Genomic DNA, 14,477 nt, shown 5'->3' on the forward strand with positions numbered 1-14,477 from the left:
GTGACAATATACAGCCTTGACGTCCTCCTTTCCTAATTTGGAATCAGTCTGTTTTTCCATGTCCAATTCTAACTGTTGTTTCTTGACCTGCATACAGATTTCTCAGGAGGCAGGTCCGGTTGTCTGGTACACCCATCTCTTGAAGAATTTTCCACAGTTTGCTGTAATCCACACAGTCAAAGGTTTTGGCATAGTCAATAAATCAGAAGTTGGGGCCCACCTAAGTTATTTAGTACCTGAACCCATGCTCTAAGTAGTTTTCAAAATCCTCTGACAATGTACCTGATATGTTCTAGTAGCCAGAAAAAGAAAAGAAAGAAAAACATACTGAATATCAGATAAGTCATTGTAAATTAGAATTTTTAGAAGAGAGAGGTGGCAATTTGAAAAACAATGAGAAGAAAGAGAAAGACAGAGAGGGATATTGAGTTTAGGATGTAAAATGAAAACCAGAGCCAAACTTAGTAAAGAGAAACTTTATTCTCTTCAAACTAGTAAAGAAGAAACTTCTTCTTCCAAGAAGAAGAAAGGTACTATTTCAACATGGGAGTGGCACCATTGTAGCAGGGAGAATATTCTGATCATTATATTAAAAAGTGTCTCACGGGTTTTTCTTTCATAGAGTGAACTGAAGAAGGTTAGAAGGAACCAAGTATGGGCAAGTGGGATGGTTGGAAGGGGAATGACAGGGCAGAAGATCAGAGAATGTTTTTTGTTTTTTTTTTTCAATCTTGAGAAGGTTTTATTTCATTTTATTTTTTTAAATTTTATTTTATTTTTAAACTTTACAAATTGTATTAGTTTTGCCAAATATCAAAATGAATCTGCTACAGGTATACATGTGTTCCCCATCCTGAACCCTCCTCCCTCCTCCCTCCCCATACCATCCCTCTGGGTCGTTCCAGTGCACTAGCCCCAAGCATCCAGTATCGTGCATCGAACCTGGACTGGCAACTCATTTCATACATGATATTATACATGTTTCAATGCCATTCTCCCAAATCTTCCCATCCTCTCCCTCTGCAACAGAGTCCATAAGACTGTTCTATACATCAGTGTCTCTTTTGCTGTCTCATACACAAGATCAGAGAATGTTTTACCTGAACACCAGCTTATTCTCAGGGGAGGCTGAGGAGGGTAGGTACGCTGGTTCAGGCTGAAGGTGGGTCAAACTTTAGGTACCTTTGGCAAGGAGAGAAAATTAATCAGAGTTTGTTTAAAAAGTATTTTGTTCCAATTGATAAGCCTATCATTTATGAGACAAAGAATGAGAATTTGAAGGATCTCTGTCTGTTCTCGTTATAAGTACACATGGAGGTGTCCATGAATTTTATTGAAATTATATGGAGACTCCAGTACTCTTGCCTGGAAAATCCTATGGACGGCAAAGCCTGGTAGGCTGCAGTCCATGGGGTCGCTAAGAGTCGGACACGACTGAGTGACTTCACTTTCACTTTTCCCTTTCACGCATTGGAGAAGGACATGGCGGCCCACTCCAGTGTTCTTGCCTAGAGAATCCCAGGGACGGGGGAGCCTGGTGGGCTTCCATCTATGGGGTCGCACAGAGTCAGACACGACTGAAGCGACTTAGCAGCAGCAGCAGCAGTAAGTCCTTTTCAGCAAACCCTTTTTTAGAAAACAAAGGGTGAGTAGATTTCTTAACCTTGGCTGTTTTCTAGGATTTCACATAAATGGCAACATTCAGTATTGTCATGGAGTACTTTTATAGCACAAAACAGTTTGAAGAATTTAAGAAATACATATTTCCTGAAAATAATCAGGAGATAAATTGAAATAATTTTCTCTATTGGATAGATAAACTCTTACGTGAAAGATTAAATGGAAGAAATATCATAAAACTTAGGTTAAAATTTCAGAAAGGTAAAAATCATGAAGAAAGAGCCAAAATAACTAGAGCAGATAACGACAACTAGGACAAGGAAATGGCAACCCACTGTAGTATTCTTCCCTGGTGAATCCTGTGGTCAAAAGAGCCTGGTGGGCTGCTGTCTATGGGGTCGCAGAGAGTCGGACAAGACTGAAGTGACTTAGCAGCAGCAGCAGCATCAATGACAACTAATGTAAAAACAGTTTTTAATTATAAACAATACATTAAAAGAATCAAATTAAAGAGAGAGATGTGGGTTCAATCCCTGGGTCAGGAAGATCCCCTGAAGTAGGAAATGGAAACCCACTCCAGTATTTTTCCCTGGAAAATTCCATGGACAGAGGAGCCTGGCGGCTACAGTCTATGGGTTTGCAAAGAGTCGGACATGACTGAGCATGCATGGACATTACTATTTTCAAATTAAGACTTACACTTCTGAATTACCCTAGATAGAAGAGATCAACTCTAAAGTTGAAGCTGCCTAAAAAGCAAAGAAAATGAGAGTACATTTTACATCAGCACTTAAGCCTGATGAATTTTGAGGAACACTCTCACTGTAAACAAGGTATTCCAATTTTATCTGAAGCTAATTAACAGAGTCCCTGAAACTCTGTATGAAGCTATGGAATGCTGCTGCTACGTCGCTTCAGTCGTGTCCCACTCTGTGCAACCCCATAGACCGCAGCCTACCAGGCTCCCCTGTCCCTGGGATTCTCCAGGCAAGAACACTGGAGTGGGGTGCCATTGTCTTCTCCAAGCTATGGAATAGGCAGATACATTTTCCCCTCTGACTGGCAAGGATGGTTAGAATGAAGAATGAAGGGAAGACAGACATCACCTCCTCAGCATTGCACTGTAATTCTCAGCAGTTACATTTCCTCATGGCTCCACCTCTTGCCTGCCTGTGCCGCCATGATTCTACATTGCATCTTTGTATTAGTTTGTTGGGGCTGCCAAAACAAAGTATCACAGACTGTGCAGCTTAAACAAAAGGAATTCATTTTCTCCTAGTCTAAGAGATGCAGGTGTCCTGAGGTTCTGTTTCTCCTGGGGTCTTTGTCCTTGTCTATCAGATGGCCACTGTCTTGCTGTGTCCTTACATGATCTTTCCTGTGTGTGTGTGTAACGCTAGTTTTCCTGTGTCCAAATTTCCTTCTCTTGCAAGGACACCAGTCAAATTGGATTAAGGTGCAACTTAATGACCTTATTTTAACTTAATTAAATTTTAAAGGCTCTATTTCCTATTCTTAGACACTAGAAGTGAGGGCTTTAACATATGAATGTGAAAACAACTCAGTTCAGACACAGCATTCTTCTATTTAGTTTTTAGCCAAGGAGAGGTAAGAACATATGAAGGTAATTAATCACCAGGCCTCTTCCGTTAGCTTCTGTGCTCTTTGATCAACTTCACTTTTTATTTTTAGAAAAATTTTAAAATTTAACTTCATTATCAATTTTAATCCTTTAAGGATAAGGTAATGTCATCTCATTTCTTACATAACTCGTACATCTGTTAACCCACTAACATGCTTTTATTATGACCATTATAATTACCAAGCCCTCATACTAGATATATTTGCTTTGTATCAATAGATGTCTCAGATGCACATGATTTTTTTCTGGTTTTAAAATTTGAACAGTGTCATTTTACTATTTTCCATGACATGACAATAGGACTTAGAGACTAACCATGATAGACTGGCTATTCAGTGTCATTCTCAGCAAATTGATGTTCATCATGAAAACACCATAGTGACTTAGTGACTATGGGTCAAAAACTATTAAGAACCATTAAGATAGGTTAGACAAAATACAGCACTGAAGCTGAAGCGTTCTAGTAATGATTCAATGGACTGTGTTTTAATTACTTGCAGGTTCTCTAATTTTTTAATCTTACTCTTTATAAAAGAATTTTCTATTTTCACTCTCATGAATAAAATAAAGACATAAAACATTAGCTCTATTTTTGACAATAATGTGTAACAAACCAGTGCAAATCTTATTAGCTTAAAACAATAATCATTACTCTTATACATCTGAGTTTCCATTGATTGTTGGCTGGTCTAGGTTGGACTTGGCTCCAACCTCCATGTTGGACCCAGATCTGCTTTACAAGTCTTATCTATTTATTTATTTTTGATAATTGACCAGACAAGGATAAGTTTTTATTATAAGATGGAACAAGAGAAAGAAGCAAGCTCATTGACATAAGCATATTTCAAGCCTCTGTTTACAAATTAAGTCTGGTATAAATAACATCCTGTCAGCCAAAGCAAGCCTTATGATTAGCCCAAAGTTAATAGGCAAGGAAGCACTGTCTTTGTCTAGGGGACAAACTGTAAAGTCACATTATAAAGGAGTAAATAGAATGAAGGAGGACTATTTAAGAAAAATTGATATTTTTGTGAACGTTACTAAATATTAACAGGTTCTTAGCATTTACAGAGATTGTTCAGTATTGAATTCAACCCTCAACATTGTTCTCGGAATATTACAACTGAGTTCATATTATCAGTGTTATAGAAGAAGCCCAATGATCTAACTCTAGGGTTACTCTAGTGTTAGTCACTCAGTCGTGTCCAGCTCTTTGCAACCCCATGGACTGTACCCCTCCAGGCTCCACTGTTCATGGAATTTTCCAGGCAAGAATACACGGGTTGCCATTCCCTTCTCCAGAGGATCTTCCCAACCCAGGGATCAAACTCTGGTCTCATTCATTGTGGCATATTCTTACCATCTGAGCCATCAGGGAAGCTTGAAATATTACACTGGCTTCATATTATCAATGTTATGGAAGAAGCCCAACAATGTAACTAGTTGCATATTTTTACTATACCTGCTTGCATATGCACATTGTAAATAATCAGTTTAGTAACCATTCAAAGAAGCCTTTTCACTTTCATATCTTCTACCCTTTATATCTCTGCTTGACATTTTAAGTATACTGTCTGAACAGCCACTTCCTACTGATTATAAGATAAAGGATGTTATGGAGGATGAATATCAGCATGATAGCTACTAAATTAATCTATTGAGTCAAGATGAAGGTCTTTTACACAAAAGAAAATATCAGGACATAAATTTTATTGCTTTAAAAACTTAACTTCTTTATTATCAAGTCTTAAATGATTCTTCAAAAATATTTATGAGAGGAAAAATAAGCTGTTGATCATTGGGAATAAGCCTTACAGAAGACTTTTGGGCAGAACGCTCAAAGTATGAGTTTTATTATTCTATCCTTGAAGAGAGGAAAAATGTATATACTCTTTGAAGCTTGGGTAACTGAATTATTCTATACATTAAAAAATTGATTACTTGTTTAGTTTCATGGCACTAGTTGAAAATATATGTGTAGATAAAAAAATTCTAACTCTCTGTAAGGACATAAAAAATTTTAAAAACCTACTGATAGCTTTATAACATTTAGAAGAAACAGTCATGAGTTTTTTTTTTTTTTTTTTAGATTTGACATTTTCAATATATATAATATTGATTATTTAAAACATTCTTTAAAGTAAATTCAGATAATATACCCCAATATAACATTTGTTGTCAAGAAAAGATTTTATTTAATACACAGTTAAAGGTACACTAGAAATAAATTATTATTCAAAGGATAATGAGTAGAAGGCCATGCTTCAGTATCACTGCATTTTCATCTTGTTTAGGGCTTGTATTTCTTTGCTTTTTTATGCAAAATTTGCTTTTGAGTGACTATTACCCAGAATGATGCCACAATATATTTGCTGAGTACATGCTTTCATGAACAGAGGCAAAAAATTAAAAAAAAAGGATTCAAACTTTAAATATTCACTCCAACATCTTTTATGAGGCTTATCTGTCACCTCTCTTCTAATACTTTCCTTTTCACCTGGTACTATCCTCTGTCTACATACATTTTCAATAAATGTTAAAAAGGAAACTTGTCCTTGATCTTGATTTTGTTGGAATCTCAAAATACTATCCTGTCTTAAGTTTTGCAACAGACGACTTTGTCCAGTAATGCTCATTTATGGAGTAAGGAGATTTAGCAAATCTGAGGCTTGAAAATTTCAGACCTTTGAGATTCAGATAAAGTCTTTTGTCTTTCAGAGGCTGCCATTCCTCATGTGTTTGTCCAGAAAATACTAAGGACTTAGGGTAATAAAATGCATTGGGAAATATGGAAGGGTTAGTCTCTGGAAGGCTTGATGGCAGACTGATTTACCATGGATGTCTCCAATAGGAATATTCTAAAATAGTCTTCATTTTCAAGCAAGATGGCTGTGGCTTGTATGAAAAACCAGGCTTGATTTGTCCACAAAGATGGAAGTCTATAGAATTTGTCTTAACACAAAACAGGATATGTGGCCCAATATTAAAATTTCCTTAATTTGTTTTTTTTTTATTTCTTTCACTGCTGCAAATGGATACCTGGTTTTCCTGGTGACTCAGTGTGAGGTTAGGTGTGTTTCTCCCTTGTTTGCAAGCAAGACTGAGATGCTTGCAGAATTTGAGAAAACACTGTGAGCTTACTTACACAGTCACTATTTTTCCCATAACACAAATATATCTTCCTAAGACTTTATTCACTGTTATGAAAGTCTGTGGTATTCATGAAACTTGAGAATAAAAATGGAGTAACAAAGGAAAAAGAAAAACATAACAAACTGAGCATTACTCTTAGTATGACAGGTGATAAGCAGATCACAAATATAATCCTTATTCATAACATGCTTGCAAAAGGTACTGCTAAATCATATACAAATGAGGACCGCTTTATATAGTATGTAATTATTTATAGGGTACATTATCAAACCATAGATTGTATATATAGACAGATATGTAAAAAATTTTACTGAACTTCTTAATGATGGCACACAGGCATGTGAAAAATGAAGTGTTAAGTCAAAGTCAACTACAGTTAAAGTTTGTCCACCATATCACTCTTTTGATGGGACAATCCCTTGCTACTGAATCTGCTCTGTATAACAGTATCCTCAGCAGTATGCCTCTCTCCCAGGTCGTGGCTTAGTTGGTAAAAACGTGCCTGCAGTGCAGGAGACCCAGGGTAAGGAAGATCCCCTGAAGAAGGGAATTGCAAAGCACACCAGTATTCTTGCCTGGAGAATTCCATGGACAGAGGAGCCTGGAGGGTCAATGGGGTCACAAAGAGTCAGACACAATTAAGCAACTAACACTAACGCCACTAGGCCACTACATGCCAGTAATTCTCTACTCCAATTATTTTATGAAAATATTTAATTCTCTGATAAAATATCACACTCCTCCAAGGGAAGTAAAACATTCATGGTTGATGGAGTTTTTATTAACAAATGTTGCAAGAAATTTTTCTTGATAAACATTTTACAGTAGATTTTTTGACATATTGACATAGAGATTTGTCTTATTATTGCAGATCTTATTAGTGATGACCCTGTGCCAGAGATTTTTCAAGGGCATCTGTTGTTGACACTTCTCTTTATGGTTTACAGAATCAATGCCAATGATGTTCATGTGGAAATAGATATCTTTGTCTTCCTGCTGGCATGCCTTTCCCATTCTTTGCATTTTTCTAGTTCACATTAAAAACAGCATAAACAGTACCCAGCAAATTAATCCATAAAATATATAAAAATATTTATATATAAATGAAGAATAAAGATAGAACTAAAGTTATCTCTAAAAAAAAATCTCTGGCACAAATAACCAATTTTTAAAAATTCCCCCCCACCACAAAAAAATTCCCATTTAGTTTTCATCCAAATTGTAGAAAAAAGTTAGTGAAAATTCAATAATGATTCTTATTTTCACTTTTCCTTCCAACATTTCCCTCTAGTACATGTCCCATTGTTGAAAGTCTTTAAATTTGTCATTCATGAGGATTAGAAAAATGATCTAAACTGATGTTGCTAGGAACATTGCTATTACTGGGTTTTTATCATAATGATGCCCTGGGGAAAAAATATATTCTCATAAGTTGTTTTCTGCTCTTGCTTCAGATTTGTTTGGCCCTTGTAAATAATGAATACCCAATGGGAAAGATTTCGAGTTAGTTAGCCTGGTTTTTATGCATAATATTACTAGATTTTTAAACATTTTAGATACATTGTTTCATTTGAAAATATTACAAAATGTGTAAAGAAATAGCATTAATTCATAAGCAGTAACAATGTTGAAAAGAAAAGTATAACTTTTTTTACTTCATTAATTGTACTTTAAACAGTATATTTGTCTTTAGATGTTAAAAAGACCTCTTTTTAAAATAACAAATATTTCTTTCTTTGCATTCTTCTAATGTATTAGTTAAAACATTTTCAGAACAGACATCTTGAAATAATTTTCTGTATGGTGTACCTATAGCTGATTCTTGTTGATGTTTGAGAGAAAACCACAAAATTCTATAAAGCAATTATCCTTCAATTAAAACAATAAAGTGACAAAATGCTTTTTCAAAATATATACACATTAGCATTTATGGTTTAGAACATGAGAGTACCAAACTCTTTTCCAGTTTTGTTATGCTTAATGCAGATTGAAGTAATAAACAATATAAAGAAAAAGAATCTTGATGTTTCACTATTATATTTAATTTTATCATTTTCTGAAATGTCAAAATATACTTTGATTCAAATTGCTTTTATCCCATATAAATTCATACAAGAATTGAATTTAACACTAAATTTACTCCAGTAACTGGAAGATATTATGGCTATGTATAGAGGTATTTCAGTCAAAGGCTTTTAGTTAAATAAGCTGAATTAAGTTGACTTAAAGTTATCTATTCAGGATTAATTATGCTGCTAATGAATATAAATATGAATTCATCAATGCCACTCCTATTTATCAACTATTCTGATAATTATCAATTTTCTAAATACATTCATCATCATTGCTATATCATTATTGATACTATATTGTTTTGATAAATCCCATCATGTCTCTTTTTCAAAGAGAATATTACAAAGTTAAAATCATGTTAAAGGTAAAATATCATCTTTTAGTGTATGTTTCATTAATTCAAAATTTTGTACTTTATATACTAATGCTGCTGCTGCTGTTGCTGCTGCTGCTGCTGCTACTGCTAAGTCGCTTCAATCATGTCCGACTCTGTGCGACCCCATAGACGGCAGCCCACCAGGCTTCCCCATCCCTGGGATTTTCCAGGCAAGAACACTGGAGTGGGTTGCCATTTCCTTCTCCAATGCGTGAAAGTGAAAAGTGAAAGGGAAGTTGCTCAGTCGTCTGACTCTTAGCGACCCCATGGACTGCAGCCTACCAGGCTTCACCGTTCATGGGATTTTCCAGGCAGCAGTACTGGAGTGGGGTGTCATTGCCGTCTCCATAAACTAATGCAGGGCACATCAATTATACTTCTTTTTCAAAGTGAATTTATTTCATGATCATCTATACCTTAAATAGTCCATGCAGTTTTTCATATGCTTTTAAGTGGACTTATTGAGGCTCTCTGGAATCAAAATAACTACTACTCAATTTAATTTTCTTTTCCAGCTAGATAAAATCTACTTATTTATTGGCTTCATTTCAATTCTCCCACTTCTTATGTCCATATATATTTTGCTAACCATTTCTTCAACTAATTGTTTTTCTTAAATCACTTCAACAAGACTTAATTTGTTCAGTTCTAATCATTATATTGTATATAACTCTAAGACATTCTTCAATCAATGACATTAAATCACCTTTTAAAATAAATGATATATAAAACTGATTCCCAATATATTAGAGGAGACAGTAATAATGATTTAAAAACATTTCATTAGTAACAACATCTAACGACAATAATTCTTGAGGAAATGTGTGATGTAAGAGGGATAAATAGAAATTAAATTTTTCTCTCATTAAAATAGAGTGTAAAAGAGCAAATGTGATGTAAAAACAACGCTTAATTTTAAACATAATGCTGAATGCAAATTTTAATCACCTATAACCAGGGGATAAACATTTAAACTATGCCCCAATGTCCTCTAGCTATACCATCTGGAACATGTCATCTTTATCTCCCCAGTAAGGAATGAAAACACTGGATAGTTTTCACTGACAAATATATTGGTCCAGAACTGATATCCATCACTCTTCTAAAGCCAGACAGAGTTCTGCCTAACTTCCAGGGGCCAAAAAAGCATAATCCTCCAGTATACCTGGAAAAAAAGGAGAACCAGACGTGGATAAACAATAAAACTTTCTACCAATGAAAGTTTCTATGATAAAGACCAAGAAAGATATAAACACATAAATCACAGAGCAAATCAGGATGGATCACATCCATGTTTAAGAGAATCCTAGATGCTGTTTTGAGAAGTCTACTGTATGACAGAATCCTTGGGTGATATTTCAGGCTCAGCTGTCTGTAATCACAGTTTGAAGCTGCCCACCTCACATGAGATTTGGTGCACAATAATGTCTTGTAGATTTCTGCAGGGCATTAGAGTCGAGATTCAGTACCTTACTCCATCCCCAGACCAGCCATACTCAAGCACTTGATCCTGGCACCTCTATTCAGAGGCTACATCAGAGGAACTGGCCAAGGGATTTTTCCATAGTTTTGATTCACGAGCTTTCTTCTCCTAGCCTTTCCAAGACAAACAGGTCCATAAGCAGGCAATCACCCTTTTGGGGGTTCCCTGGCAAAAAGAAGATACCCCATATCTGAGTTGCATCTACAAACCTTACCTGGTGCCATTCTGTGGGGGGAAATTGAATATTGGGCAGCCGGCCCCTTGCTTTCTTCCTTCTTGCTCACACTGTTGTAGTAAGCGAATAAAGGCCTGATTGTTACTTTCACATTGACTCATTGCTCCTTTCACATTGACTCATTGCTCCAGCTGACCAACTTGACACCTGGTTGTTTGGCATTTTGAAGAGCAGAAAAAGTCTTGTGAATCTTGGGAAAGAACTAGAAGTCTCTTTGGAGAAAAACGTACTCTGATATCTCAGATCTGAAAAAGAAAAATTGAGCTGCAGATGTGGCATGTTAGGAAGTGACACTCTAACTGAAGTGCTGCTTTCTCCTAATGGTAAACATTACTTTAAAAATGTGGATAACAGAAAGTGGCTAGTTTGATTTTTAATTTATGAGCATGAACTGAGAATTGCTTTTATAAGATTACATGTATTTATACTGCTTTCCTTTAATTTTTAAATGTTCACCTTTATTTAGTGTAGAATATGTTCTTGCACTGCATTAAGATTTTTTTTAAAACAACTAAACATTTAGAATCCTATTCTAAATATTTCACACCTTAAAAGATGATGCTGTGAAAGAGCTGGACTCAATATGTCAACAAATTTGGAAAATTCAGCAGTGGCCACAGGACTGGAAAAGGTCAGTTTTCATTCCAATCCCAAACAAAGGAAATGCCAAAGATGGCTCAAACTACTGCACAACTGCACTCATCTCACATACTAGTAAAGTAATGCTCAAAATTCTCTAAGACAGGCTTCAGCAATATGTGAACCGTGAACTTCCAGATGTTCAAGCTGGTTTTAGAAAAGGCAGAGGAACCAGAGACCAAATTGCTGACATCTGCTGGATCACTGAAAAAGCAAGAGAGTTCCAGAAAAACATCTATTTCTGCTTTATTGACTATGCCAAAGCCTTTGACTGTGTGGATCACAATAAACTGTGGAAAACTCTGAAAGAGATGGGAATACCAGACCACCTGACCTGCCTCTTGAGAAACCTGTATGCAGGTCAGGAAGCAACAGTTAGAACTGGACATGGAACAACAGACTGGTTCCAAATAGGAAAAGGAATACGTCAAGACTGTATATTGTCACCCTGCTAATTTAACTTATATGCAGAGTACATCATGAGAAACACTGGCCTGGAGGAAGCACAAGTTGGAATCAAGATTTCTGGGAGAAATCTCAATAACCTCAGATATGCAGATGACACCACCCTTATGGCAGAAAGTGAAAAGGAACTCAAAAGCCTCTTGATGAAAGTGAAAGAGGAGAGTGAAAAAGTTGGCTCAACATTCAGAAAACCAAGATCATGGCATCTGGTCCCATCACTACATGGCAAATAGATGGGGAAACAGTGGAAACAGTGTCAGACTTTATTTTTCTGGGCTCCAAAATCACTGCAGATGGTGATTGTAGCCATGAAATTACAAGATGCTTGCTCATTGGAAGGAAAGTTATGACCAAGCTAGACAGCATATTAGAAAGCAGAGACATTACTTTGCCAACTAAGATCCGTCTAGTCAAGGCTATGGTTTTTCTAGTAGTCATGTATGGATGTGAGAGTTGGACTACAATGAAACCTGAGCACTGAAGAATTGATGCTTTTGAACCGTGGTGTTGGAGAAGACTCTTGAGAGTCCCTTGGACTGCAAGGAGATCCATTCAGTCCATCCTAAGGGAGATCGGTCCTGGGTGTTCATTGGAAGGACTGATGTTGAAGCTGAAACTCCAGTACTTTGGCCACCTGATGCAGTTGGTGACTCATTTGAAAAGACCCTGATGCTGGGAAAGATTGAGGGCAGGAGGAGAAGGGGACGACAGAGGATAAGATGGTTGGATGGCATCACTGACACAATGGACATGGGTTTGGGTGGACTCCAGGAGTTGGTGATGGATAGGGAGGCCTGGCATGCTGCGATTCATGGGATCACAAAGAGTCAGACATGACTGAATGACTGAACTGAACTGAACTGAAACATTTATAAAAACAACTGTTTTTCTAACCATAGGAGGACCAGTTATATAAATTATATGCCACTAATAGCAAATAAGGAATTTCACTGCCTCTCTCACTTATAAGTATTAAAATAATCATGTATTTTTCTGAACATAAAGGAAATTTGAAGTTTTTTTCATGTTCTATAGCAGTTCATACAGTATAATGAACTAAGTTCTAATGAATTTGAATATATATATCCATTTAAAATTAAACTATATCTTTCAACTAAAGCTTCTGTAAATTGTTGTCAAAATTTTTCTACTGTGTATTTTATCTCCCAGAAATTAAACAATGTAATTTGTAGAACATATTACTTTCTGAATTTTAAAAATTATGCAAATATTAATTTTACATATTTTAAAATAAATAATAAAGTGATCACATAAACCTATCTACTCTAAGATTCAAAACGTTCAGAAACTGCAACATTTCTATGACTGCTTTGGCAAGATGGCTGAGAGCTTATTAAGATCCATTCTGTACCACTTTCCTGGTAAGAGCTGTAGCAGGTATGGGCTGACTGGCTGTGAATTTTTCAGCTCTTATGAAAGCTAAGTGTAGATATTTGATTTAGTTCTTCCCAATGTTAGATGAGAAGAGATGTATACTACTGCTGCCAAGTCGCTTCAGTCGTGTCCGACTCTGTGCGACCCCATGGACTGCAGCCTACCAGGCTTCTCTGTCCATGGGATTCTCCAGGCAAGAACACTGGAGTGGGATGCCATTTCCTTCTCCATATACTTCTACACTGGGCCTAAAAAACAACAACAACAACAACAAAAAACATACAATATTTTCTTTCTTCAGTGACTGAACTGAACTGAAAGAATTTAAGAAGTATTATTTTATTACTTCTAGATAATATAAGATTTCAGTTTTAAGTTTCTTAAAAATTATTCTCAAGTAGTCTTCTTTGACTCTTATTTTCTACATATTTAGTGTAAAATTTAGGTACAATTTCAAAGATAGGAAAAGCACCATATTGGTTGAATATAAGGATAAAGAATATCATTTTTTCTACTTCACTTTTTTCCTGCTAAACTTGTTTTCATCATATTTTGTTCTGAAAGGATTTTTTTGCTTTCTGTATTTTACTGTTTCTATTTTACAAAACCATTGTAATTTTATTTTTCCTTGCTTTATAATGCTTTTAGCCTTAATTTCTACTTTTTCCCCCCCAGAATGCTGGAATTTTTATTTATTTGTTTAATTTAATTTTTGTTTATTTGTCTGTGTTGGGTCTTAGTTGTGTCATGAAGGATCTTCCATTGCGGCGCACGGGTTTAGCTGCCCCATGGCATGTGGCGTCTTCCCAGACCAGTGATAGAACTCTGCATTGCAAGGCAGATTCTTGACCAACAGACCATCAGTGAAGTCCTTAACTTCTACTCTGATATTAATGTTTTAGGCACAATTTGTATCTTTCTATTATATTGGAATGCATTTTATTTTATTGAAATACAAATAACATTTGACAGGACTTTCTTCTCATTTAACTTACTCTGTCTATAGAAATGACATTTACCAGTCCACCTTTACAAGATGCCAACACATCACCTTGTCTCTGTTGTAAATTCTCTTCTGTTGAGATCTTTTCTCTAGTTTAGTAATGTCAGAGTCATTTATCTAGTACTGACCTCAGACAGAATGCACAAGAGGTATAGCAACTTAACCCCACTTGAAAAGAAGTTCTGGACTGATTCTCATTTTGAGTGCCATTTGATCAAAAAGTTCATAATATCCTCAGCATTCCTGCTCCATTTTCTAGCAATAAACGCAACCTTGGCCTTTGTAGTGTCCTTCAATTCGGAGTCCTCTTTACTGGCAAAAACAGACATGTTAAATAATTAGACAAATGTAGAATGTCTGTACTACATCTCCTATTAAGGAGCAGAGTAACAT

At 35.9% G+C, this 14,477-nt stretch overlaps 1 long non-coding RNA gene across 11 annotated transcripts in view; it reads right to left on the bottom strand.

The window, feature by feature from the left end:
- Nucleotides 1-1,092: 1,092 nt before the first annotated feature.
- LOC147371186 (uncharacterized) overlaps nucleotides 1,093-14,477 on the bottom strand; it is a 316,584-nt gene continuing 303,199 nt past the window's right edge. For 6 of the 11 annotated variants that reach the window (XR_015166259.1, XR_015166260.1, XR_015166267.1 and 3 more), the window contains 2 exons: nucleotides 10,562-10,827; nucleotides 1,093-1,182 (listed from right to left, as the gene is read on the bottom strand). This is a non-coding gene — a long non-coding RNA (uncharacterized LOC147371186). Of the gene's footprint in view, nucleotides 1,183-9,628; nucleotides 10,030-10,561; nucleotides 10,828-14,477 lie in introns of those variants that run through there. The other 5 variants (XR_015166262.1, XR_015166258.1, XR_015166271.1 and 2 more) reach the window with 3 other exon arrangements.

This window comes from Bos grunniens, chromosome 6, assembly GCF_055505025.1.
Source record: "Bos grunniens cultivar Pamir isolate PY7600 chromosome 6, Bosgru_T2T1.0, whole genome shotgun sequence".
NCBI classification, from domain to species: domain Eukaryota; kingdom Metazoa; phylum Chordata; class Mammalia; order Artiodactyla; family Bovidae; genus Bos; species Bos grunniens.